The sequence below is a fragment of the Zootoca vivipara genome, chromosome 4 (genome assembly GCF_963506605.1).
Source record: "Zootoca vivipara chromosome 4, rZooViv1.1, whole genome shotgun sequence".
Classification (NCBI taxonomy): Eukaryota; Metazoa; Chordata; class Lepidosauria; order Squamata; family Lacertidae; genus Zootoca; species Zootoca vivipara.
The window spans coordinates 96,695,058-96,720,706 of record NC_083279.1 but is presented as its reverse complement, the minus strand read 5'-3'; the positions used below and the strand labels follow the sequence as shown (position 1 = coordinate 96,720,706).

Here is a 25,649-nt window from a genome sequence, read left to right as displayed (position 1 = left end):
CAGTACTCCAGGTGAGGTCTGACCAGAGCAGAATACAGTGGTACTATTACTTCCCTAGATCTAGATGCTATACTCCTATTGATACAGCCCAGAATTGCATTGGCTTTTTAGCTGCTGCATCACACTGTTGACTCATGTCAAGTTTGTAGTCTACCAAGACTCCTAGATCCTTTTCACATGCAGGGCCGTCTTAAGCACCTTTGGCGCCCTGGCGCCGTGGTGCGACGGATCCCTCCGCCGCCCCGTTTTCCAGCGCGACAGACAGGCGGACCGGTGGATGGTTGGGCTCAGCGCAGCGCGGCCGCCGCCAGCACTGCTGCGCGACGGGCGGGCTTACCGCGCAGCGCTGCTGCCGATGGCGCTGCTGCGTGGTGGAGCAGCCAGCGGGCGGGCCGGGGCTGCCGCCATGGCGCCCAGCGCCACCCAGCCTGGCCGTAGAGCCGGCCCTGTTCACATGTACTGCTCTCAAGCCAGGTGTCTCCCATCCTGTATTTGTGCCTTTCATTTTTTTTTTTTGCCCAAGTGTAGTATTTTACATTTCTCCTTGTTACAATTCATCTTGTTTGCTTTGGCCCAGTTGTCTAATCTGTTAAGGTCATTTTGAAGAGTGCTATGTCCTCTGGGGTATTAGCCACCCCTCCCAATTTGGTGTCATCTGCAAACTTGCTCAGGATGCCCTCAAGCCCATCATCCAAGTCATTGATAAAGATGTTGAATAAGACTGGGCCCAAGACAGAACCCTGCATAGCTGCCAAGTTATCCCTTTTTTTAAGGGATTTTCCCTTATGCTGAATAGGCTTCCTCGCGAGAAAAGGGAAAACTTGGCAGCTATGGAACCCTGTGGCACCCCACTAGTCACTACTCTCCAGGATGAGAAGGAGGCATTGATGAGCACCCTTTGGCTCCGGTCAGTCAGCCAGTTACAAATCCACTGAATAGTAGCATTGTCTAGCCCGCATTTTACCAGCTTCTTTACAAGAATATCATGGGGCACCTTGTCAAAGGCCTTGCTGAAATCAAGATAGGCTACATCCACAGCGTTCCCTTCATCTACCAGGCTTGTAATTCTGTCAAAAAATGAGATCAGATTAGTCTGACATGACTTATTTTTCAGAAACCCATGCTGACTTTTAGTGATCACAGCGTTCCTTTCTAGGTGCTCACAGACTGTTTGCTTAATGATCTGCTCTAGAATCTTTCCTGGTATTGATGTCAGGCTGACTGGGCGGTAATTGTTTGGGTCCTCTATTTCCCCTTTTTTGAGAATAGGGACAACATTTGCCCTCCTCCAGTCTGCTGGAACTTCGCCTGTTCTCCAGGAATTTTCAAAGATTATTGCCAGTGGTTTATCTACTTGCGCTATTTATCTACTTGCACTTTGATGTGCTTTCGAACTGCTAGGTTGGCAGGAGATGGGACCAAGCAACGGGAGCTCACCCCATTGCAGAGATCCGAACCGCCGACCTTCTGATCGGCAAGCCCTAGACTCTGTGGTTTAACCCACAGCGCCACCTGGGTCCCTACTTTGGTATATTACGGTCAGGGCCGGCTCTAAGGCAGGGCTGGGTGGCGTAATGCACCAGGGCGCCAAGCTCCGGAGGGCGCCTGGTTGGGAGTCCGGGCTGAGCTGGAGCCGTCTGGGACTCCATGGAAGAGCCGAGACTCGGAGCTGATCAGATCTCGGAAAGAGCCCTGCAGTGCCTGAAGCTGCCACCGGGGGCGCAGGGAGCCCTCAGCTGCTTGGGCAGCATGAAAGGAAGGGGCGGAGTCCAGCTCAGCGGCGGGAGATTTTTTTTTCCTCTGCTTCCTTCTCTCCCGCTGCGCCGGCGACGTTTTCGGCGGCATCAGCGGACAGCCTGGGGCGGCGCAGCGCGCGCCCCCAGCACCGCCTCGACTCCGCCTGGACCACCGCAAAGAGCCATCTGGCCGGGGCTGAGCGCGAGCCCGTGGGGCTCGAGGTGAGGGAGCCGTGGGGGGGGGGGGAGGAAGGACCGCACGGCCAGGCAGCCGGTCCAACGGCAACTCGTCAAGCGGCGGGAGCCCGGCTGGGGCCCCCGCGGGAAGGGCAGAGGCGGCCCCAGAGCAGCCACACAGGAGGGAGAGATTCCGCTGGGCGGGTGGAGGAGGCCGCTTCCCTTCGGGGGTCGAAGGCTGGGGGGGGGGCGTTGTAGGCCCGGCCTCCGCCCGGCTGTGACACAGGCTTTGAACTGCGAGGAATGGAGCCTGTGGGCGGAGGCGGCGACCCTGCTCTGGCCCCGCATCTGTTGCGAACGTGGCGCCGAGCCCCGTTTTGCTTTTAAAAGGCTCTGGGCGAGACACGTGTGGAAGCGGTCCTTTGTACCCCTGGGGCACGGAGTCGTGTCAGGCCACCCCTGCGCAGGTGCGAATGATAGCGCCCGGTGAGGCAACTGGCTTTGTTGGCATTTCATTTAACAGGTAGAAAGAACGGCAGGTTGCTGTTGCAGACGGAGAGGGTTTATTACCTCAGTATGTGTTTTGGAGAGGGGGGAGGATCTATGTTTTATATTCAAACAGCAGATTTTTGAGGACCATATTTTCAAATAAATCCTCCCAATTTCCTTGTCACCACCTGACATTAGGCAATCTTCGATTGGCAAAAATCTGTCCATATAAATTCAAAGACAATTCTTACCAAAAGGTAATTCTTACCAAAACATGCATCTTGTCTTTCACTCCCCAAATGAATTCAAGGTGGCTTACAACCTACAAAAACACACACTCCGACACTTATAACCACCAACAAAAGCCAGTAATTAGGTAGGGCGATGGCAAATAATCAGTTGTCGCCCCCCCCCCCCGTTTTGATCCTGGGTACGCCCCGATCCATGTCCCTTCCTATTGTATAGCAGAACCATTTCTGACATCAGAATCAATGACAAAGCCTGCTTCTATGGAATTTATGCAAGCAAATCAGAGCACACATTGAAGTTTGAAGCTGAGATGCTGGATTTCTAACAAATTTGTTCATGAACCTCCTTCCTTCTTATGGAAAATTATTATCAGAACAATTGGTTGAAGGATGAACAGGAATTCTTTTGAGGTTAGCAAGATCCTTTGATGTGGATACCTCCAATAATTCTGCTTGTTTCTATGCTGTTTTTAATTTCACTTCCTCATATGTATGACAATGTGGTTGCTCTTTTCTAGTGTTTCCACTAAAGTAGGTCCTTGTACCAAAGCATCAGTTGCATCAAGGAAAACTGGCATGATCTGAATGATGCTGCCTCTGTTACACAACACAGTGTGACCTCATAACACCTTCCTTGAAACTATATATCTTACTAGAATTAGTAAAATGTGAGTTGATAGCCAACACATTGTGTGTCATAGTCATATCACTCTTTGGGAGATGTGATTGAATACAATTGCTTTCCATGATGAGTGTACATCAGTTGCTAACAAAATAAGAGAAGCACTTCTCTACAAAGTTTGACAGAGATTGCTATCATTTTGGTGACACAGAATGAAAAATACAAAATAAGATAAATTGGTATTTAGTCAATCAATAATAGTTCCCCAAGTGTTTGGGCTTTATTTATTTCTTCCTTAAGGACTGTCAGGGGTGATCAAATCATCGCCAGCATGACCAATAGGCATTTGGCCTTCCTGAATAGGTATAACTAAACCTTAGATTTTAAAACAGCATGCGGAGAGAGCTCATATATTTTTGAGAGCTCTGATGTGCATCTTTAGATAGAAATCCAGTGTTCATTTCCTCCATAGCCATACCTGTCTGGCTGAAGATGACTGGGAATATAATCAGTGCTTTTTTTCTGGGGATACTCAAGGGTTTGCAGTATCAGCACCTTTTTTCTAGAAGAAAAGCGCTGAATATAATTATTTTCATAAGTGCTTTGTTCATACAATAGGTCCCACACTGAAGTGATGCAGGAACAGGGTTTCCTCTGACTTTTATATTCTGTTTTCTTTGGTCAACATTCTACTAAACCTTGTCTAAACAGACTAACCTTTTCCTGTGATTCAGTAGACCTTCTTAATCATATGTACAGGGTCAGTTCACATGTGACAGTCATGGTACCACTCTTACCTGGCATCTTCTCTTAAGCCTCTCAATATTGTCTTAAATGCTACTGCCCATTTCATATTTTCTACTCATTGTTTAAAACTCTTCTCAGTTTTCTTGTAAGATTTGTTTGCCCAATGCTGCTGAATAATGCTCTTCTCGGTTCAACAGGGTTCCCCCTCTACTCTCTCCCTTCCACTACTTCCCTTACCTTGGGTGCTGTTCCTTCCAGGCTCTGCCTGACATTGTGCACCAATCAGGATGAGAGGAAGAAGGTAAATTTCATTAGGACACAGATCTGTCACCTCCTGCTGAAGTGCCCTGTCTCAGGTGGGCTCATGGTGAAGCCTCCTCTGTCTTTTCTTCTTCTGATCATGTACATAGGAAGATAATTGTTAGTGCTCAAACATGATTTGTGTGGAAGGGGTTCACATATGTTATGTAATAAATGCATATATGAACCTACAGAGATTGTGATTAGTTTTGTTCCAGAATGTGTGGTTTTGACCTCTTAGAAATTCCACACTGCTCTCTAAGGGGGGCGCCGGAGGGATCTTCGCACCACGGCGCCTGATATGCTTAAGACGGCCCTGATTACGGTAGCATAAAAAGGGTGCATAAGAAACTATTACTCATTCATGATGAGAATAGGGTTTATTTTTTATGAACTTTACTTGGTTCCTCCTTGGTAGCCAGTGCAATGGTTTCAGCAGTGCTAGAACTCAGGACCCGCTGCCTTGAGGGACATCTAAGAGCAGTTTGGCAGGGGAAAGGTCTCCCTTGGGAGGGGGTGGACTCTCCTTCCTTGGAGGTGTCTAAGCAGAGATTGGATGGCCATCAGCCATGGATGCTTGAGCTGAGATTCCTGCATTGATGGGGGTTGGACTAGATGACCCCAGGGATCCCCTCCTCCCTCTCCACTCCTGAATTCGAGGAGGAGGCTCCTTGCCTCCTGCAAAGCGCTTTTCCCTGCAAGCTGTTCCTCTGATTTCCGGACAACAGAGGGAGATGCTCAGAGTCCAACGAAGAAAAAGGATATCTGGGCATTGGCGTAGCCAGGGGGGCAGCTGACCCCTAAATAAAATAATAATAATAAAAAGCCGAGGTTCTGCCAAGCGAGAGAGGGCTAAGCTCGGCGAGCTCGGCTTTGCAAGGGTTAAAGGGAACCGAGCTCCCTTCCTAGAGAGGACAGGAAGCAAGGAGGGGCCAGGGAACCGAGCTCCCTTCCTAGAGAGGACAGGGGGGGGAAACGACAGGGGTTAAAGGGAACCGAGCTCCCTTCCTAGAGAGGACAGGAAGCAAGAGGGGGGCCAGGTCCTCCAGAGCCAAGGCCCCTCCCTCTCCAGTCCTTTCCTGCAAGGAAGGGGGGAGTGTTGCTTTGGTGTCTCTCCTGCAAGGGCTGCATCGCTGTCCCCTCCTGGGATGATCTGGTGAGTCTCCTCTCCCCTCCCCCCCCCGAGGGTGCAGTGGGGAGACGGTGGGGGTCCCAGGGCTGCAGCAGGGGAGGGTGCCTGGGGGGCCTGATCTGCTCGTGCGGGGGGGGGGCAAAGCCAGGTCAGGGCGAGGTCTTCTCTTCTTCCTCCTTCTCTTTCTTTTCAAAAAGAGAGCTCATGGTCTGGGATCCGGTGCAATCCAGCCCTGGTTCCAAGCAAGACTCATCCATGCTTGCTCAAGGAACCATTTCCCCACCCCCACCCATGTCCTACAAATTCTGTAACAGAACAATGTATTTCCTTTGTAGGATTTCCTAGACTTTTTCATTACAACAGACAGAAATTGGCAGAAGACTAAAAGGGTTCCTTCCGATCTCTTAGAGCAGGGGTGGCCAACTTCCAGGAGACTGCAATCTACTCACAGAGTTAAAAACTGGCAGTGATCTATCCCCTTTTGGGGGGGTTCAGGTCAAAGTTGTTGAACTTTTTTTTAGGAAGGAAAGCCCTGTTTTTTTGGAGTTCACGTAAAAGTTGTTGAGCTTCTTTAGGGAGGAGGAAAGTGATGTTTAGCTTTTTTAGGAAGGAAAGCCCTGTTTTTGGTGGTTCAGTTCCTGGCTGTCCTTCCCCCGGAGATGGAGAGCTGGGTGAGAGAATGCGGAGCAGAGACCAGTTCCCAGGCCGTGGCCGTGGCCGAAGGTTTCCTCCTGAGTCAGGCAGAGGAGAGAAAGCAGGTGAGAGAGACTTTCCTCTGGATACTCCCCAAAGGCTCAAAACAGGACAGAGAATATCCCATAATGGTCAACTGATGGCCCATCCGTTTTCTGGGAAAGCATCCATGGAATGAGATCTCTCACCCTTGAAGTCTTTGACATTCTCTTTCTAATATTCTTCACCATTCTCTCTTTTGAATCCTTGTTTCTTTTTCAGGGAAAGGACCATTTTGCAGAAATGGAGCTGGATTCCTGTGAGGCAGAGAGGCCTCCGTTGGACACCAGAGAGAGGCCGCTGGGTAAGGAGGAAGGTGGTTATTCTCTGGTCTCATTCTGTTGGAGCTCCAAATCATCTGAGGGTTCTTTTCATCTTGTTTGGTGGGGGAAACAGTTGGGAACAAGGGTCCAGAGGAGGGGAGATGTATTTCTGCACAACAAACATATGAAATGGGCACAAACTTCCAAACGCTCTCAGTAGGTTAGGAGGAAGGTGGTTTTTCTCCATTTGGCCTCATTCTGTTCTTTTCCCAACTCATCTGATGGTTCTTTTCATGTTGTTTTGGAGGGAGACAATTGGGAACAAGGGTCCAGGGGAGGGGAGATGTATTTCTGCACAGCAAACATATGAAATGGGCACAAACGTCTAAATGTTCTCAGCAGGTAAGGCTTTCTCAAAGGCCCATCTGTAGTTAGAGATGCCCTGTTTCACCTGTGAGAGAAGCAGGCACTCCTGGCGACCTGTTTACCTTTTTTCTCTTGCAGGTGACAGAATGATGCCGGCAAGACCTCATGATCCGTCTATTCATGGGGGCAGAAGGGAAGCAGCAGCTGTGGAACCAGATCAGGTCAGGGGAAGCTGCCTTGTGGGGACAGGGGCCGAGGGATGGAGCAATGTCATGGACTGGTTGGGCACAGAGGAATGGTGGGAGGATGCAGCCGGGGAACCAAGAAGGGAAGATGTCTCAGAGCCCAAGAAGTGGAGGTAGAAGAAGGATGGGTGGTCAGAGGGGGAAGAGGGAGAAGCCTGGGAAGAGGAGGTGTCAGAAGCTGAAGGGCTAACAGGGCTTAGTGAACTGGGAGACTCTGTGGCAGAATGCAGTCCAGAATCAGAGGCAGAAGAGGATGGAGGCAAGTGGGAGGAGGGAGGTCAAGAGGCACGGGTGAGTCAGGATAAGGAGGAGCCACCGGTGGCTCCCTCTCCTTTTGTCAGAAGCCACCCTCCCTGCTTGTCCCCAAGAGCCAGGAGACCCCCTGCATTGCAGGAATCTCTGCTAGATCATCCAAGACAGATGGCCATCCAAAATAGGCTTACCGTATTTTATTTGTAGATTGAGCACTGAATGCTAAATTTGGTTTCTAAGCAGAGGACAAATGAGGACAAATAGTGGCCTGGATTCACCTAATTAGCACCAGCCGCTGCAAAATGGGGGCTGCCCCCCATTCCTCCCTCTCGCCATACCCCCATGAACCCCTTGAATTTGACTCTAAGGCATTGGGAGGGAACCCCCAGAACAGCTCATGAGGAGGGGAGAAAGTGGATCCATCCATCAGGCAAACTGGAATGCTTGTGTAATAATAATAATAATAATAATAATAATCCTATATAATAAAGTCCAGGCAAACTGGAATGCTTGTGTCTCTGCGTCCAGTCCTAGCCGCCCAGAGTGGCTGGGGGAACCCGGCCAGATGGGCGGGGTATAAATAATAAATTATTATTATTATTGTTATTATTGTGTCCCTGTGTCTGCGCTACTGCGCACGTGCCCCACGGACACAAGGATTGGACGCAGAGACTGGACGCACACACATGCACGCCCTCTCCCCTCCCTCCACCCCTCTGCCTACCGTTTACCTGCGGCCGCCAACCGCTGCTCCCGGCCGGACAAGCGCCTCGCTGCGGTTGCGCTAAAGCGCGAGGAGGAGGATGCTGCTTACTTTTTCTCCCCCCCCCTACGCTCCCCCCCCGGTGCCGTTTCCAGACAAGCCAGGCCAGGGCGGGGAAGGAGCCTCTCCTCCCCGGTATAGCGCCTCTGCGCTGGCTGAGGGTGGCAGGGCGCATCGGGGAAGCGAGGGTGGAGGCCGGCGGAGGTGAATGGGGGGAGGAAGGGCACCTTTGAGCAGCGCCTCCCTCTGTCCCTCCTTGGGTTGAGGTGGCGCGTCTGACTCAACAGGGGAGGGCGAAGGCGATGGAAAGTTTCTCCCCAGCCTCTGGCAGTGCGGTGCCTGCCATGCTTCTTTTCGCCACCCGTGGGCCGGCGGGCAGCCAGGCAAGGCCACCCTGCCCTCCTCTCCTCTCACTCGCCCTCGCTCGCTCACGAAAATAAGCCATACCCTGAGCCGCAAAAAAAAGAGCAGCCCTGTTAGAAACAGTTAGAAAGGTGGCCGGAGCAGCCCTGCGTGGAGCGCCCCGGGCCACGGCAGGAGGAGGTGGTTTCAAAGTGCTACCCTACGGTACATAGGGGACCCTCCGGGGCCAGCTGACCGGACCCGGGGCCCTCAGCTCCCGGCCTCGCCTACTCACACTTCTTCTCCCAAACCAGCCATGTTGCTCACTGGCGCCAAAATACATTTTTTGTTATGTGCAAATGGGGCAGAGCGCCTTGTCGGCGCTTCAGCAGCAGCAACAGCAACAGCCAGTTCTGGGTGCTGAGCTGCGGCAGGAGGAGGAGGCGACTTGCCGGGTCAGCGCCCGGCAGCGCCGCATGGAGAGTCCCGAGCCTCTGGGATGCAGCAGTGCTCTGTAGCACTTTGAATCCTCCTCCTCCTGCCGTGGCTCGCCACCTGGAACTGGCTGCTGCTGCTGCTGAAGCACCGACAAAGCACCCAGCAGTGCCGCGTGGAGCGCCCCGAGCCATGGCAGGAGGAGGTGGTTTCAAAGTGCTACTGCTGCATCCCAGAGGCTCAGGACTTGCTGACCCAGCAAGCCGCCTCCTCCTCCTCCTGCCGCGGCTCAGCACCCTCCCCGCAAACGCACAACTGTGAGGTGGCTTTACGCACCTCTCCTAAAACCGACACCCGCTGCCTCACGCTGCGCAGGAAATGCTTTTTGCCCCTGGGTCCCTTCCCGCTCTTCTCTGGCGCCGAATCAAGGCGGCGACCCCCCCCCCCCGCTTCCCTTTCTTTCTTTCTTTCCTTCCTTCCTCCTTTCTCCCTTTCTGTCTTCTCTCCCTCTTTCTTATTCTTTCCTTCTTTATTCCCTTCCTTCTTTCCTACTCTTCTTTCCCTTTTTCTTTTAGGGTCCAGTGTGCTTTGAAGATGTTGCTGTTCGTTTCACGGACGAGGAGTGGGCATTGCTGGATCCTGACCAGAGAGCTCTGCATAAGGAGGTTATGGAGGAGATTCGTGGGATCGTGGCCTCTCTTGGTATTCATCATATCGTCATATGTGCCTGGAAATTCGAAAAATACCTCTACAGTCATACCTCATGTTACGTCCGCTTCATGTTCCTTTTTTTCAGGTTGTGTCCCACGGCAACCTGGAAGTACCGGAAAGGGTTGCTTCCGGGTCTCACCGCTCATGCATGAGCAGAATCGCCAAATCGCTCACGCATGCGCAGAAGTGTTTCCTGCACATGTGCAGATATGGTGCAGAGCTCTACAGCACCCCCTATAGCACCTGGGAACCTAACACCCCCACAATAAACAGTAAATTACATTTTTTTCTTTGAACAATCTTCCTCAAATTATTCCTTTTTCTACCACGATTGAGCTGGTCTGAACTGCCCAGGCCATCTCAAATGTCAGCTTGAGAATTGTTAGGAAAGATAAGTGGCTTCAGGTTTTCTGTTTTTGTTTTTGCTCCTGTCAGTCTTGGGTTGACCAAAGAGACGACTGACATTGGAGATGGAGGGGATGCCATGACTGGGCCAAACAAAATTCATCCCAGAGAAGAGCTAGGCTTATTGAATCTCAGGTAATAATAATACAGTGGTACCTCGGTTTACAAACTTTATCATTTCCGGAACAGAACAGTTCTTAAATCAAGGTACCATTGCAGATATAATAATAATTTTTATTTATACCCTGGCAATCTGGCTTGGTTGTCCCAGCCACTGTGGGCAGCTTCCAACTTGATAACAATCACATAACACACTGAGAAAAGTCAACCTAAGCAAGTTGTGCTTCCTTTTTCTGGTTATTTGGCTATAACGTTTGATAGAATACGGGTAACTAAAAAAACTTTGTTGGATTGCATTCTTCTTTCTTTCTTTTTTTAATAATTATTTTATTAAGGATTTTATTGGGTTACAAAGGTAGTGCAGTGTCTCATGCATCATTTTTACACATCAATTTTACTTGTTGAGACTTTATGAGGAAGGGGGGAAAGAGGTGGGTGGGATGGGGAGTTGGGTGTGGTGGATTGTCAATGTTTCTGTTTTTCTTGATATGTGTAGGGGTTCGGCGTCAGCGTAGTTTGTGCAGGTTCTCTGTTGTTTATTCGTGCTTCTCTGTTGGTGAGAGAGGTCGGGATTCATCTTAGGATGTGATTGCTCATTTGTGGTTGGCTGTGATGATCTTTAGTTCCTTGTGTGAGTGGGGAGGGAGGATGTTTTGATTAGGTTAGCCATATTGATTTGTATGCCGACGGTAAGTTTTTGTCGTTGTCTTGTTGGGCTGTATATGTGATGAAGGGGAACCATACTGGGGTGAAGGTGTCTTCTTCTGTTTGTCCCCGTGTCAGTTTCAGCTTACTGGTTAGTTTTTCTAGTAGGGCCGTTTCCCATACAACTTGGTACCATTGGTCCATGCTTACCCCTGACATGTCCCTCCAGTGCCTGGCTATGATGTTTCTAGTTGCTGACAATAGGTGGATTATAAGTTCTTTGTGATCTGAGTGAGCGTTGTTATCTTGAAAGATATTTAGTAAAACCAATTCTGGGGTAATATCTAGCACTTGCTTAGTTATCTTACAGATTTCTTGCATGGATGTCATCCAGAATGATTGGATTTTAGGGCACTCCCACCACATGTGGAGATATGTGCCTATGGAGGTGCATCCTCCAACATTTCAATGAGGTTCCTGAACGTATTAGTGCTAGTTTCCTTGGAGTCAGGTACCATCTGTAAGTTAGTTTCAACGAGAGTTCTTTTCTTTTCATTGATATAGATTTGAAGGGGGTTTCGACCACATTCTAGTCCATTGGGTAGGGTTGATTTCATATCCTATGTCATCCTCCCATTGTCTTTTTAGGTTGTCCAAGGGGTCTGTGGGATTTTGGAGTAGTATTTTGTATATTGCAGATACCATCCCTTTTCCATGTCCTTTTAACATTTGGAGGAGGCTTTCGAAAGTTGTCAGGGGTCTAGTTGCTGCCGATTTTACTGTTGGGTTATTTAGAAAGGCATGTAGTTGATGTTGTGCTAACCAGGGCATTGGGATGTCTTCTAGTTTGTCCTGTATTTCTTGTGTTGAAAAAGGTTTGTTGTCTTGATAGAAGTCCATTAAACGATGTAAACCTTTGGTTCGCCAGGTTTTCATCTGGAGGTTTTGTGCTGCATGATGGAACAAGGGATGGTAAGCCAGGGGAATTAATGGGGATGGGGTTGGAGATAGTTTACTAGTTTCTGCTTTCCATGCTTTGAACATGGTTTGTGTGTATCTGTTGAGTGTTCTGGGAATCTTCCTTAGTTTGTTTGGGAGGAAAGGGTATGCTGTGGTGCAGATATTTTCAATTGAGTCCCTCTCCAGGTGTACCCATTGTTTTGTCTCGTCTTCAAGTATATATGGGATTATATGGCGTATTTGGTTGGCGTTGTAGTATGTTTCTATGTTGGGGATTCCCCATCCTGCTGAGGTGGGGAGGTGAAGGTATTTGATGCTAATCCTTGGTTTTTTATGTGAGAAAATAAAAGAGTGTAATTTTCCCTGCCATTTACGAAGTTTGGTTGGGGGGATCCAAATTGGGAGGGTTTGGAATAGGTAGGTTAGTTTTGGGAGGGTGACCATTTTGACCATGGCTATCTTGTCTGAAAGACAGGTAGGTAGCCGTGTTGGTCTGAGTCGAAGCAAAATAAAAAAATTCCTTCAGTAGCACCTTAAAGACCAACTAAGTTTATATTTTGGTATGAGCTTTTGTGAAGTGTGCATGCACACGAAAGCTCATACCAAAATATAAACTTAGTTGGTCTTTAAGGTGCTACTGAAGGAATTTTTTTTATTTTGTCTGAAAGAGTGAAACTCATACTGTCCCATCTCTTTAGGTCTTTGTTTATTTGTCGCCACAGGGGTTTGTAATTGTGGAGGTATAATTTATTGAGGTTCTGGGTTATTTGTACTCCTTGGTATCTGAATTTGGTGTGGCAAAGTTTTATTTTGGTGATATTAGTAAGTTCTTTTTGGATGTGGGGAGGGGTGTTGAAGCACATGGCTTCTGACCAACTCTTACCAAACTCTTACCAAAGTTTACTTGTAAGCCCGACACCATTGCAAATGTGTTGAGTTCTCTGATTAGGAAGGTTGCTGTATTTAAGGGGTCTGATGTTGTGACCATTAGGTCATCTGCAAACAGCCCTAATTTATAATTTCTGCCTTTTATTTCCACTCCCTTGATGTCTGTGGCTGCTCGGATTCGGATTGCTTGGGGCTCCAAAGCCAGGATAAATAAGAATGGAGACAGCGGACATCCTTGTTTTGTGCCTCTTTGGATTGCTATGGTGTTTGAGTCCATATTATTAATTCTGCATTTTGCTGAGGCTTGGGAATATATTTGTTTGAGGATTTGTAAGAAGTTGGGGCCAAATTTCATGTTAGTTAGTACTGCTAATAAGTATTTCCACTCTAAGCAATCAAAAGCTTTGAGGATATCTAGGGACATAATTGTCAGTGGAAGTTTAGTTGCCTTGCTGTGGTCGATTAAGTTTAGTAGTTTCCTGATGGGGTCTGTAATATTGCGACCAGGGACGAAACTGGTTTGGTCTGGGACTATTAAATTGCCTAGGAAGATTTTTAAGCGATTGGCCAAGATTGATGTGAATATCTTGTAATCCTGATTTATTAATGTGATTGGGCGGTAAGATTCTACTTTGAGGTTGTCCTTCAATGGCTTTGGGATGGAAACTATTTTGGAGTGATTCCATGTTTGGGGAATAAGCCCCCCTTTCATGATATCATTAAATAGGCGTATCATGTAGGGCATCAGGGGTTCTTTAATTTTTTTATAGAATTCAGCTGTGAAGCCGTCTGGGCCCGGGGCTTTGTGTGATTTCAAGTTTTTAAGGACCGTGTCTATTTCCTCGGGGGTGATAGGGCTGTCCATGAATTCCTGTTCTTCATCGGTTAAAGTGGGCATGGTCAGTCCTGTTAGGAATTTTCTAATTCCCTCCTCAGTTGGGTTGTGGGAGGTGTACAGGTTGGAGTAGAATTCTGCAAATTCAGAAGTTATTTCTTTCGGGGGAAATGTTATGTTGCCGTCTTTTTTGGTGATGCAGTGTATTCTTGTTTTAAGTGCTTTTTTCCTGCATCTATTTGCTAATAGTCTGGAGTTTTCCCCTCCGTATTCATAGAAGCGCTGTTTAGAATATAAAATATTGATCATTGTTTTGTTGATTTCTAAGGAGTCTAATTCTCTTCTTTTTTGTTCTAGAAGTTTAAGTAGTTTTTTGGATCCTGTTTGTTTGTAACGTGATGAGAGGGCAATGATATCTTGTTCTATTTTGTTATTTTTTGAAGAGGTTTGTTTTTTAAGGAGTGCTTTCTCTTTTATGCAAGCTCCTCTGGTCACCGCTTTCATTGCGTCCCATAAGAGGGGAGTATTTATATTGTCTACATCATTCTCTTTAAAATAGTTTTGGAGAGTTTTTGTGATATTTGCTCTAATTTGGGTGTTTGTGGTTAGGATGGGACTGAAAGACCATGATGGGGTGGTTTGTGTTTCTTCACCTATTTTAACAGTGACTTCTACTGGGGCATGGTCTGTGATTTTGATGCTGCCTATGTTTGTTGATTCTACTAAGGGGATCAGACCATGCGTGAGCAGGATGCTGTCCAGTCTGGACGTTGTACCGTGGCGTCCGGATTGAAATGTGTGGGTGGTGTCTCCCGGGTTGTGTTCGCCCCAAATGTCATAGAGACCTCTGTTGCTTGACTATTCCTCCATGGGAATGGGGAAGAGATAATCAAAGATTAAAAACAAACACACACTAGACACCATCTTCTTGACTTTTAAATTTCTGTCTTGGTGTATTATTTTAAAAGTGGAGGAGCATTCAGTCATGTAATTCCCCACAAAGCTGCAGTCTAATGGAAGTCCAGTTACCTGGACTTCCTGTTATCTGCTACTGGTGGGCTGGGTTGTAGAGAAAGGAGGACGAGGATAGCGATGGGTCTCTCTCCAATTTGCTTCCATGAAGCGCACAAAAGTGGAGCAGAGTGTGGAGCGCGAGCCGCCTTCTTCCACCGGGGCGAGGAAGCCGGGGCGCATTAGGGCCCTGCGGGAAAGCGGCCCAAGCAGGGTCCCTTTGTCCAGCTTGTCTGGGTCTTAAATACATACACCTTCCACCCAAAGCGAGAGATCGGCGGGGTGCAGAGATGCGTGCGTAAAAGCTCTCTCGGGCACTCTCTCGTAACTCCTGGGGTTTGCAGCAGCTGTGTTTGGAGGAGGCGTTTACAGCCCAGGATTCTCTCTCTCTCTCTCTCTCTCTCTCTCTCTCACACACACACACACACACACACACACACACACACACAGCGCCTAGGATCCGCTTTCCCTGCAACACTCACTTTAACTGACACAGTGATTACTTTCCACTCATTCGGAACGCCTTTCAAAAGAAAAGCGGGGTGCGGGGGGGAACCTTGGCAGGGTGCAGAGATACATGCGTAAAAGCGCTCTCTCTCTCTCTCTCTCGTAACTCCTGGGGTTTGCAGCAGCTGTGTTTACATGGTGATTACTTCGGGAGAACTGCTGGAAAGATCCTGGAGATCCTCCCTCGATCAGTGCAGATTTTTTTTAAAAAGTTTATTCTCTCCTCTCTTAAACATCTCCCCCACCATCAATCTCACTCTTGCTCTCTTGAAACTTAACATACTCTCTCTGCCTCTCCTCCCCGCCCAGTCTCACTGCTGCTCCTCCCCATTTGCTGTAACAAACAAGTTTCTGGTTTGGGTTTTTAAAGTTGCTTTTGAAACCCCAGAATCATATCTTCTTGTTGTTCAGGAGTTCAAAAAGGGGTGCATGGTTCTCACACGCCCCCTGCTCCTCCACGGCATCTCCTCCCTGCTGGAGGAGCCGCCCCTCAGCGCTTGCCCGCCTCCACCATGCCGCGATGCATGGTGCCCGGAGCCTCCATCCAGCCAGAGGAGCCGCCCTCCAGCCGCTGCCCGCCCAGAGGGAAACGTGGGGGTGAGGGTGTGGGCGCTTGAGGAATCTGTGCACCACGGCGCCAGATAAGCTGAAGACGGCCCTGGCGCTCGACCGGCCAGCGCCGTCGCTGCTGCAGCTGCTGCTCGTCGCCTCGGACTCGGAGGAACGGAGGAAGTGTGACAGGGCGAGGAAGGGGAAGGAGCTGGGCGCACGCGCTCTCAGGTTCCACCGCCTCCCCGCCTGCGGGGCCCTGCGCCCCCTGTAGGACATTGAAGGCATTGCAGGGAAACGCCTCTGCAGCAAGCAGCAAGAGGAGGGAAAGCTGCGAGTGGCAAGCGGCGGGCGAACGGGCAGGCAAGCATTGGGCAGGCAAGCGGCGGCTACACGGGCCACATGACGAGGTCTGGCGGGCCGGATTTGGCCCGCGGGCCTTGTCTTTGACACCCGTGTTATAGAGGGTCTCCTATATGTAGTTATATAGGTGTTCATTTGGGGTATTTTGGACCTTTTGGTGATTAGCCGGTTGGTCCTGGGTCTCGGCTGATGTGAAGGGCTGTGCTCAGAGACAGGCCTTCCCCCTCGTTGTTTGCGATAGGGGATGATCAGCGAGACGGTGCAGAATAGTTTTGTGATGTTAGGTTCGTGAGCAACGTTGCCAATGTTAATAGCAACATTACTGATGTATTAGAGTGTGTATATGTGTTGGCACGCTCTGAGGCCACCATGTTATTGAATATGTATTATGTTTTAGCCTGATAGTGAGTTGTGTTATGGATGCTGGGGGAGTTGTTTTTCTCTTGTTTGGTATGGAAGGGATACTGGAGATATGAGTTGTGATTGATGGGGAATGTGATTAAGGTTGTTTGGACTGGTGTCGGGGTGGGGTTGGGGATGGGGGTAGGATCTATGGAGGTGAGGTGTTGGGGGGATATTGATGCTGTTAGCTATGTTTAAGGCCTATGGGAGGGGAGGGGAGGGGAGGGGAATCACCAGTCCTGCAGTTCGAGATGATTTCCGGTTGCTTCATTCAGCTGTGATTGTTGTTGTTGTAGGGTTGTTCCTCAGTGATGTTTTGGTTCGGTTGATCATGGTCTGGCGTCCTGTGGAGTATATTTGGTAGAATGATTTTGTGAGCGATGGTAGATGGTTGTACCGGCGAGTCTTGACGTGTTGCTTCTGTTGTCTCTTTCCCCTCTTTATTTCCATCCATTCATTTACTGCTGTTCCATTTTCTTGATATCGGCTGTCGCTTGGTAGCTCTTTCTGTTGCCGATCCAGTGGAAGGTCAAGCCCAAGGTTCCTCAGTAGTTATTGGGCTTCCGTTTCGTTGGTAGCCATGTACTGTGTTGTATCGGTTGCCACAATGAGACGGAAGGGAAAGCCCCAACGGTATCGAATCCCTTTTTGCTTAAGAAGCTGAGTGTATGGGCGTAGGTTTCTTCTCCGATTTAGGGTGTCTTAGGATAAGTCTTGTAGGACCAATATGGAGTTGTCTTTGTATTGGAGGTTGGTTGAGTTTCTGAGGCTGTTCCATATCTCTTCCTTTTTTTTGTAGCATGAAAAGCACACTATGATGTCTCTTGGGTGAGCATCAGGTTTTGGCATAACTTTTAAAGCTCTGTGTGCCCTCTCCAGATCGGATACCTTGAGTGTCAGATTTGGGATTGTATCTTTCAACCAGCTTACAATTAGGTCTGCTGGGCTTTTCTCTTCTGCTTTTTCTGGAATGTAGCGGAAGCGGATGTTGCAGCGCCTGTTTCGGTCTTCGATGTCTGCTTGTTTAATTCTCAGTTCTTCGTTTTCTCTTTCCAGTTCGTACAATTTCTTATTCATACGTGCGGTTTCATCCTGGTATTGCTCTATTGTTCTTTCTTGCAGTTGATTCTTCTTTTCTAGAGCTTCCACTCTGGAGGTAAGATTGCTGATTAGTAGTTGTATGGGGGTCATTGCATTTTCCACTGCAGCTTCCAGTTTACTTGTCATCCTCTCTTCCATTTCTCTTAGGTGTTGTAATATTTCGTCGTTTTGAGGAGGTGTTGCGGTCTCAATGTTATTTACCATCTTTTTAGTTGGTGACACCTTCATCTCCTTGGCGTTTTTGGTTTGAGGTTTGTTTGGCATTCTCTCGGAGTGGGACGTGTTGGGGTTAGGGATTATGGCGGTTATGATTTCTGGGTGTTGGGTTATTGGACTAGTCAGGCGTTGTTGACTGGTGGCTTCTGCAGAGCGTTTGGATTAAGCAATCATTTGTGTCATCCCTTGGCAATGTTATAAGAACTTCTCAGAGACTGTCGTATTCGCCTCAGCAGTGCTGTCAAAGTGGTGGTCAGGTACTCGGAGAGGCGGATAAACCAATGGACAGACAGACAAACAGGTGAAAGTAGACAAACAAACAAGCGAAAGACGGGAGGTTCGATTTAGGGACGGACAAGCGAGCACTCCAGCGAACAAAGAGGGTGTAAAACAAAAGAAGAGGTGGGGGAATGAGAAGTGGGGTAGGAGGGGAAGATAAGGGGAAATTGAATTGAGTATTTTGGAAGGGATTTAAAGAGAAGGGTTACATATTGGAATGAAGGAGGCAAGACAAAGACAAAACAAAGACAACCGTTTTCAAGGGGGGGTAATAGGGAGGAGGAAATGCTTCCTCTTTGGAGACAGGTCAATAGACAGAGTAGATGAGGAGGAGGTTTGATCCAGAAGGGAGAAAGAGGGAACTGAAAAGGAAAGTGAGAAAAAGAGAAAAGGGATAGAAGACAAAGGTGGGGGTGGGAAGCAACCAGTGAGATGGAGATCAAAAACAAGGAGAGGATATTTGGGGGGGGGCTGCAAAAGTCTATGAGGGGTTCCAAAGGGCACCTCTATGCATCAAGGAGGAAAAAAACAGAGCCAAGCCAAGGCAAAAGAGGTTGGAGGGAGAGGACGCCAGCTTGAAAATGATAGAAATTAAGCAAAAGGGGCCGAGAGCCTGGGGGGGGGTCCCCGTCTTTGCTTTGTGCTGCGGTCCCTCAAAAGTCCAAAATGTACGGAAAGAAAGGGGGGTCTTGTGTCAAAAGGTGGGAGATGGAGGTGATAAATGGCAAGAACACTAAAAATATTAGGTAAAGTTTTTTGGTGTTATTTTTGTGTGTGTGTGTTTTCCCTTTCTTTCCCCTTTCTATTTATCTTCGTTTCCACTGAAGAAAAATTTAAAGGGGGGGAGGGGAAAAGGGAAAGAAAAGAAAAATATAAAAAAATCCGCTGAAAATATTCAAAAATAAAAAATAAATTTTTTTATTCAAAAATAGACAAATAGAGGAGCAGGTTCAGGCTGGGCCTAGACTTGGAATGACGGCCTCAGTCTGCAATCAAAGCCTTTTCCGACAGGCCTTCCTTTAGACGTTGATCTACCCCAGTCTCATTAATGGACAGAGGGGGCAGGTTCGTGGGCTCTACCGGCCCCAGGGTCCTGGAAGGCCGGGCGATCCCGGCGCTATGTTGCAGCGGCAAGGGCTGCAAGGGCTCGGATCAGGTCCCTTCTCCTCGCTCCTTTTCTGTTGGCGGTGGCGGCGGCAGCAGCGGTGACAATGGCGGCGGCCACGAGGTCCGGGCTTACCTCCTCAGGACTCAGAGTCCCGGAGGCCAGGCGCTCCCGATTGCGGTTCGCCACGATCGGCGGGAGGGGGAGCAGGGACAGAGAGCCCCGACTGCTCCCCAATCGATCTGCCAGGCTCTCCCGGCGCTCGTGCGGTGGTGGCAGCAGCAGTTCCCGCCGGGTGTTGATGGCCGGACACCCGGCTTCTACTCACGATGATCGGGGGAGGGGGGAGCGGGGGCAGAGGGCCCCGACGGCTCCCCGATCGATCTGCCGGGCTCTCCCAGCACTCGTGTGTTGGCGGCGGCAGTTCCCGCCGGGTGTTGATGGTCGGACACCCGGCTCCTGCGATCGGCGGGAGGGGGGAGCAGGGGGCCCCAACGGCTCCCCGGCCGATCCACCGGGCTCTCCCGGCTCCTGTGCAGCGTTGGCAGCGGTTTTAACGGCTCCGAAGTTGTTCAAGCGGCTTGGGCACATCAGTGGCTCCTAGGAGCTCCACGGTCGCGTGCCGCTCGCCATTTTGCCATGCCGGAAGTCCGTTGGATTGCATTCTTGATTAAATTATCTTTCCATTGACATATAATTTTATGATATTACTCCAAAAGAAGTGTTGTGAGCGAGCAACCCTCTGAAAAACACTTTCCCCCAAAACTCTTCCAGAAATTTTGAACACTACTATATATCAAACAAAGTAACATTCAACAACTCATCAGAATCTAATAATAAAAATGTTGGTTAATGATAAACAACACAGCTAATGAACACCTCCCCAACTGCCTTCAGTTCTTCTCCATTTGTTCCTGAGGCTCTAATCCCTTTTTTGTTTCCGTTGCAGATTGTGATGAATTGGAAATCGAGAACAAAGGTGACCATGACAAAATCTTCAGAGAGGAGAAGCCAGGTAAAAAATTGGAGTGTGCAGAAAGCTGCAGTCAGCGCTCCCATTCCACTTCCCATCAACAAAATCTCATCAGAAAGAAACTCTATCAGTGCATGGAATGTGGAAAGAGCTTCAGTCAGAGCTCCAATCTCACTTCCCATCAGAGAATTCATACAGGGGAGAAACCCTATCAGTGTATGGAATGTGGAAAGAGTTTCAGTCAGAGCTCCCATCTCACTAACCACCAAAGAATTCATACAGGGGAGAAACCATATCAGTGTGTGGAATGTGGAAAGAGCTTCAGTCACAGCAACAATCTCACTTCCCATCAAAGAATTCATGCAGGGGAGAAACCCTATCAGTGTATGGAATGTGGAAAGAGCTTCAGTCAGAGCTCCCATCTCACTAACCACCAAAGAATTCATACAGGGGAGAAACCATATCAGTGTGTGGAATGTGGAAAGAGCTTCAGTCAGAGCTCCCATCTCACTAACCACCAAAGAATTCATACAGGGGAGAAACCATATCAGTGTGTGGAATGTGGAAAGAGCTTCAGTAATAACTACTCTCTCACTTCCCATCAAAGAATTCATACAGGGGAGAAACCATATCAGTGTGTGGAATGTGGAAAAAGCTTCAGTCTGAACTCCTCTCTCACTAAGCATCAAATAATTCATACAGGGGAGAAACCCTATCAGTGTGTGGAATGTGGAAAGAGCTTCAGTTGGAGGAACACTCTAACTTCCCATCAAAGAATTCATACAGGGGAGAAACCATATGTGTGTGGAATGTGGAAAGAGCTTCAGTAAGCACTCCTCTCTCACTTTCCATCAAAGAATTCATACAGGGGAGAAACCCCATCAGTGTGTGGAATGTGGAAAGAGCTTCAGTAATAACTACTCTCTCACTTTCCATCAAAGAGTTCATACAGGGGAGAAACCCTATCAGTGTGTGGAATGTGGAAAGAGCTTCATTCAGAGCTCCAATCTCACTTCCCATCAGAGAATTCATACAGGGGAGAAACCCTATCAGTGCTTCGAATGTGGAAAGAGCTTCAGTCAGAGCTCCTCTCTCAATAACCATCAAAGAATTCATACAGGGGAGAAACCCTATCAGTGCATGGAATGTGGAAAGAGCTTCAGTCAGAGCTTGTCTCTCACTTCCCATCAAAGACTTCATGCAGGGGAGAAACCGTATCAGTGTGTGGAATGTGGAAAGAGCTTTACTTACAGCCGGAGTCTCACTACCCATCAAATAATTCATACAGGGGAGAAACCCTATCAGTGTGTGGAATGTGGAAAGAGCTTCAGTCAGAGCTCCCATCTCACTTCCCATAAAAGAATCCATACTAATGTTGGAAAAACCATTGTACAGCTTTAGGAGCCAGGCAAATCAGCACCTTTTTAACCAGACCTTTGGATGATTGACATCTAATGCTCTTTTAAAATGTGGTATTTTGTGTTTTTGTGTTGTGTTATTATTTTGTAACCTTCCTGAGACCTCTAGGTGTAGGGAATAGGTGGCAGCTCTTGAAGGCATAAGGGTCTTCCCCCGAATAAACAGTGTGTGGAATGTGGAATCCATACAAAGGTCAGAAAAACCAGATTACCAGATTTTTTTCAATGAATCCAGGGACACTCTTTTGCAGCAGCCAAGGGGTTAAAAGACAGTAGCATCTGGATTATTAGTAGGGAGCAATCTTTTGTAAACATATGTAGTTTACATGGCAACCAGAGCCAGGTTCCTTGGTTATGGGTGAAGGGTGGGGAGGGGGAAAGAGAGAAGGGGAAGCAAAATTAGGATGGGATAGTTGGAACTGAGGGAGGTGTGGGTCGGTAGGTGCGTGGGTTCAGGCCCCCCCTTTTCTTTTCTGGGATTCCTGGAAGCGTCACCGAAAAGGAAGGAAGGAACAAAATGGGGGGGTAGAGAGAGGTCGTCCCAGAAAAAGGCACATGAGGAATACAAACGGATAGATAACCAAAGCTATTTTAATATGAACCTCCTCTATTTTGGTGGGTGCGTGGGTTCAGGGCCCCCCTTTTCTTTTCTGGGATTCCTGGAAGCGTCACCGAAAAGGAAGGAAGGAACAAAGGGGGGGTAGAGAGGGGACAGAGAGTCAGGTCGTCCCAGAAAAAGGCACATGAGGAATACAAACGGATAGATAACGAAAGCTATTATAATATGAACCTCCCCTATTTTCTGTCTGACGCTTTAAGTAGAGAAAAATGTAATAGGGATACTGTGTGGGGAGAGGGTGGAGCCATTTGGCAGAGTATTATTATTTTTATTTACAAGCGAGGAGGTGGGAGGATGGTGTCTCCATTGGTCGGGCAATAAAAGCGCCCAGCCTTTATGACTGCCATCAGCGTTTCTTTCCTTGCATCTGCACCCCTCTCAAATTCGGACGTTTGGGAAGGAACATCATAAACCATATGCCGGCGCCCTCCACGTCTCCCCTCAGCCCTCGGGGCAAGGTTCCCGCCAAAGCACCAATAAAGATGTGGAAGCAGCATCAGCCGCAAATGGAGCAGGCGGAGGAGGAGGAGGGTGGGAGCGGGAGAGGGAATGTTCCCGCTTGTCTAACAGCTGTCTAACCCATAGCTGCCAAGTTTTCCGTTTTCTCACGAGGAAGCCTATTCAGCATAAGGGAAAATCCCTTTAAAAAAGGGATAACTTGGCAGCTATGGTCTAACCTGGCTGTCCACACTGGCAACAGCAGCGGCCACAGCACCTCTTGCCGCTGGCATCTTTGGCCATGGACAGATTGGTAAAACTGGGAACTGTCCCTGGGAACCAGGGACATCTGATAACCCTACATTATACAGCTTTAGGAGCCAGGCAAATTGGCACCTTTTCAACCAGGCCTTTGGCTGATTGGCATCTAATGCCCTTTTAAATTGTGGTGTTTTGTGCTTTGATGATGTGCTTTTATGTTGTAACCATCCTGAGACATGTAGGTGTAGGGAATAGGCACCAACTAGGGGTCTTTGCCCCCCGCCCATAAAATATTTGAGAAGGCCACACACACACCTTTTTGTGTGTGTTTTTCCAAACGCAACCTTTTATTCTTCCGCAACTTACCATACAATTTGCCGTCTTAAAAATAAAAAAATAAACGCACACAGGAGTGGAAAAAAAGATATAACAAAGTTTATATGGAATGGTAAGAGACCAAGAATAAAGTACCAGCTGCTAACAGACAGGAAAGGGGGAGGGGTTCGCTCTCCCAAATTTAGAGTTGTACCATGCGGCAGCGGGCATAGTCTGGTTAAAGGAATGGGTAACTTTGAAAAATCCAGAAATATTAGACCTGGAAGGAGTGGAAAATCGATTTGGCTGGCACTCTTACCTACCCAGTACTTTACGATAAGGTTAAGGTCCACAAAGGTTTCCTGAACCACTTAGTAAGAAAATCATTATACCTGATCTGGGTAAAATACAAAGGAATTTTGGAACCCAGGATCCCTTCGTGGACATCATCAACAAACGTTATAACAGTTAAGACACTAAATATGGAGATAAAGATCGCCACCTATCAGGACTTATTGGAAAAGAAACAAAATGAGCTAATATTGAAAAAATATGAAGAGAGAAAATAATACCTTTCGGACTGGCTACAATACTTTCAAATCAGAGGTTTAATCAGGATAAAAAATTGGGCATTGCAAAGGAAAAATCAAAATTTGAAAAAGAACTAATACAGAGTGATGGGAAGTACATTTCACGTATTTCACATATTTATGACCTGCTGTTGGAATGGGAACTCAAAGAGGAGCAGGTTAAACCAGTAATGGTGAAGTGGGCCCAAGACCTTGGCTACAATGTCCTGATGGAGCAATGGGAAAGACTGTGGAGGCTGGATTTAAAGTTTACCGCCTGTTATAACTTAATAGAAAACATCTTTAAAATGATGTACAGGTGGTACCAAACACCAGAAAAGTTAGCCAATAAGTATAAAAATAAATATTCTATGTGCTGGAAAAAGGGTCTCTAATACATATGTGGTGGAATTGTCCGGAAATATGTAGGTACTGGAATAACATCTATGAAGAACTTTTAAAAATGTTAAAATGCACATTTAGAAAAAGACCGGAAATGTTTTTATTAAATATAATACCAGAGGATATTAAAACCACAAAAAGAATATTGTTAATGTATGGAATTGTAGCGGCAAGCATCCTGGTCGCCAGAAATTGGGAAAACAAAAATGCACCCAGCATAATGGATTGGCAAACTTTAATGATAGAATATTTACAGTTAGCAAAAACCACTGGAAGGATAAGAGGACAAACGAAACAAAAAAACACAGAAGGAATGGAGGATGTTTGATGAGTATTTAAATAGTAGTGGTATACCCAGAATCCTAATGGCAGACTAAAGTTGAACCTGACTTTCTTAAGGGGGGGGGAATGTAGATGTAAATTCAGAATTGTGCGATAAAATAAGGTTGATATGTAGATTACAGTGTGAATAATTGGAAGTTTTCACAAAGAAGGTGTGGATTGTACATATACAGTGGTACCTCGGTTTATGAACACAATTGGTTCCGGAAGTCTGTTCATAAACTGAAGCGTTCATAAACTGAAGCGAACTTTCCCATTGAAAGTAATGGAAAGTGGATTAATCTGTTCCAGACGGTCCGCGGAGTAACCGTTCATAAACTGAAGCGAACTTTCCCATTGAAAGTAATGGAAAGTGGATTAATCCGTTCCAGATGGGTCCGCGGAGTACTTAAACTGAAGCGTTCATAAACTGAAGCATGGGTGTAATTGGTTCCGGAAGTCTGTTCATAAACTGAGGCGTTCATAAACTGAAGCGAACTTTCCCATTGAAAGTAATGGAAAGTGAATTAATCCGTTCCAGATGGGTCCGCGGCGTTCATAAACTGAAAATTCATAAACCGAGGTGTTCATAAACCGAGGTTCCACTGTAGAGAGATGTAATGGTTTTCTTTTTGTCTTTTTTTTGTATACAGATTGTTTGTTTGTTTTCTATATTAGTATCTTTCCTCCCCTTCTTTTTCTCTCTCTTTTTCTTTTTTCTTTTTCTTTTATTCTTTCCTTTTCTATTTTCTTTTTGTAAAATGTTATGAAAGAGAAGAAGAATATGAAATATATGCATGTTGTACGTCTATGTTTTTAAAGAAAGAAATTAATAAAACTTATTGTTTTAAAAAAAGATATTTGTATTTTTATTTGTTATAAAATTCAATAGCCACAGCCACAATCTCACTTTCCATCAAAGAATTCATACAGGGGAGAAACCCTATCAGTGCTTTGAATGTGGAAAGAGCTTCAGTCGGCGCTCCTCTCACTTCATACAGGGGAGAAACTGTGTGTGGAATGTAGAAAGAGCTTCAGTCACAGCCACAATTTCACTTCCCATCTAAGAATTCATACAGGGGACAAACACTATCAGTGCGTGGAATGTCGGAAGACAGTGGTGTTCCTACCCCAGCTGTCACTAGAGCATGCGCACTAGAGCGGAACCTGGGGCGGCAAAACCGGAGGGCGGGGTGTCGTGATGTTGCACGCATGCGTATGACGCTGCGTTGTGGGATAACCCCCCCCCCCGATTCCCAAGCCTCGCTCGGAGCAGCAGCGCCCAAAAAAAAGACTCGCTCGCCGCAGCGGCAACTAGCTTCCAGCTGCCGCGGCGGTAATCGAGTCTTCTTACTAGCCTCCACCTCGCCGAGTGAGACTTGGGAGT

The 25,649-nt window shown here is 47.6% G+C and overlaps 2 pseudogenes; both read left to right on the top strand.

The window, feature by feature from the left end:
• Window positions 1-25,649, top strand: part of LOC132592032 (zinc finger protein 850-like) — a 127,408-nt pseudogene that overhangs the window by 50,989 nt on the left and 50,770 nt on the right.
• LOC132592025 (zinc finger protein 883-like) lies at window positions 5,496-25,118 on the top strand (annotated as a pseudogene).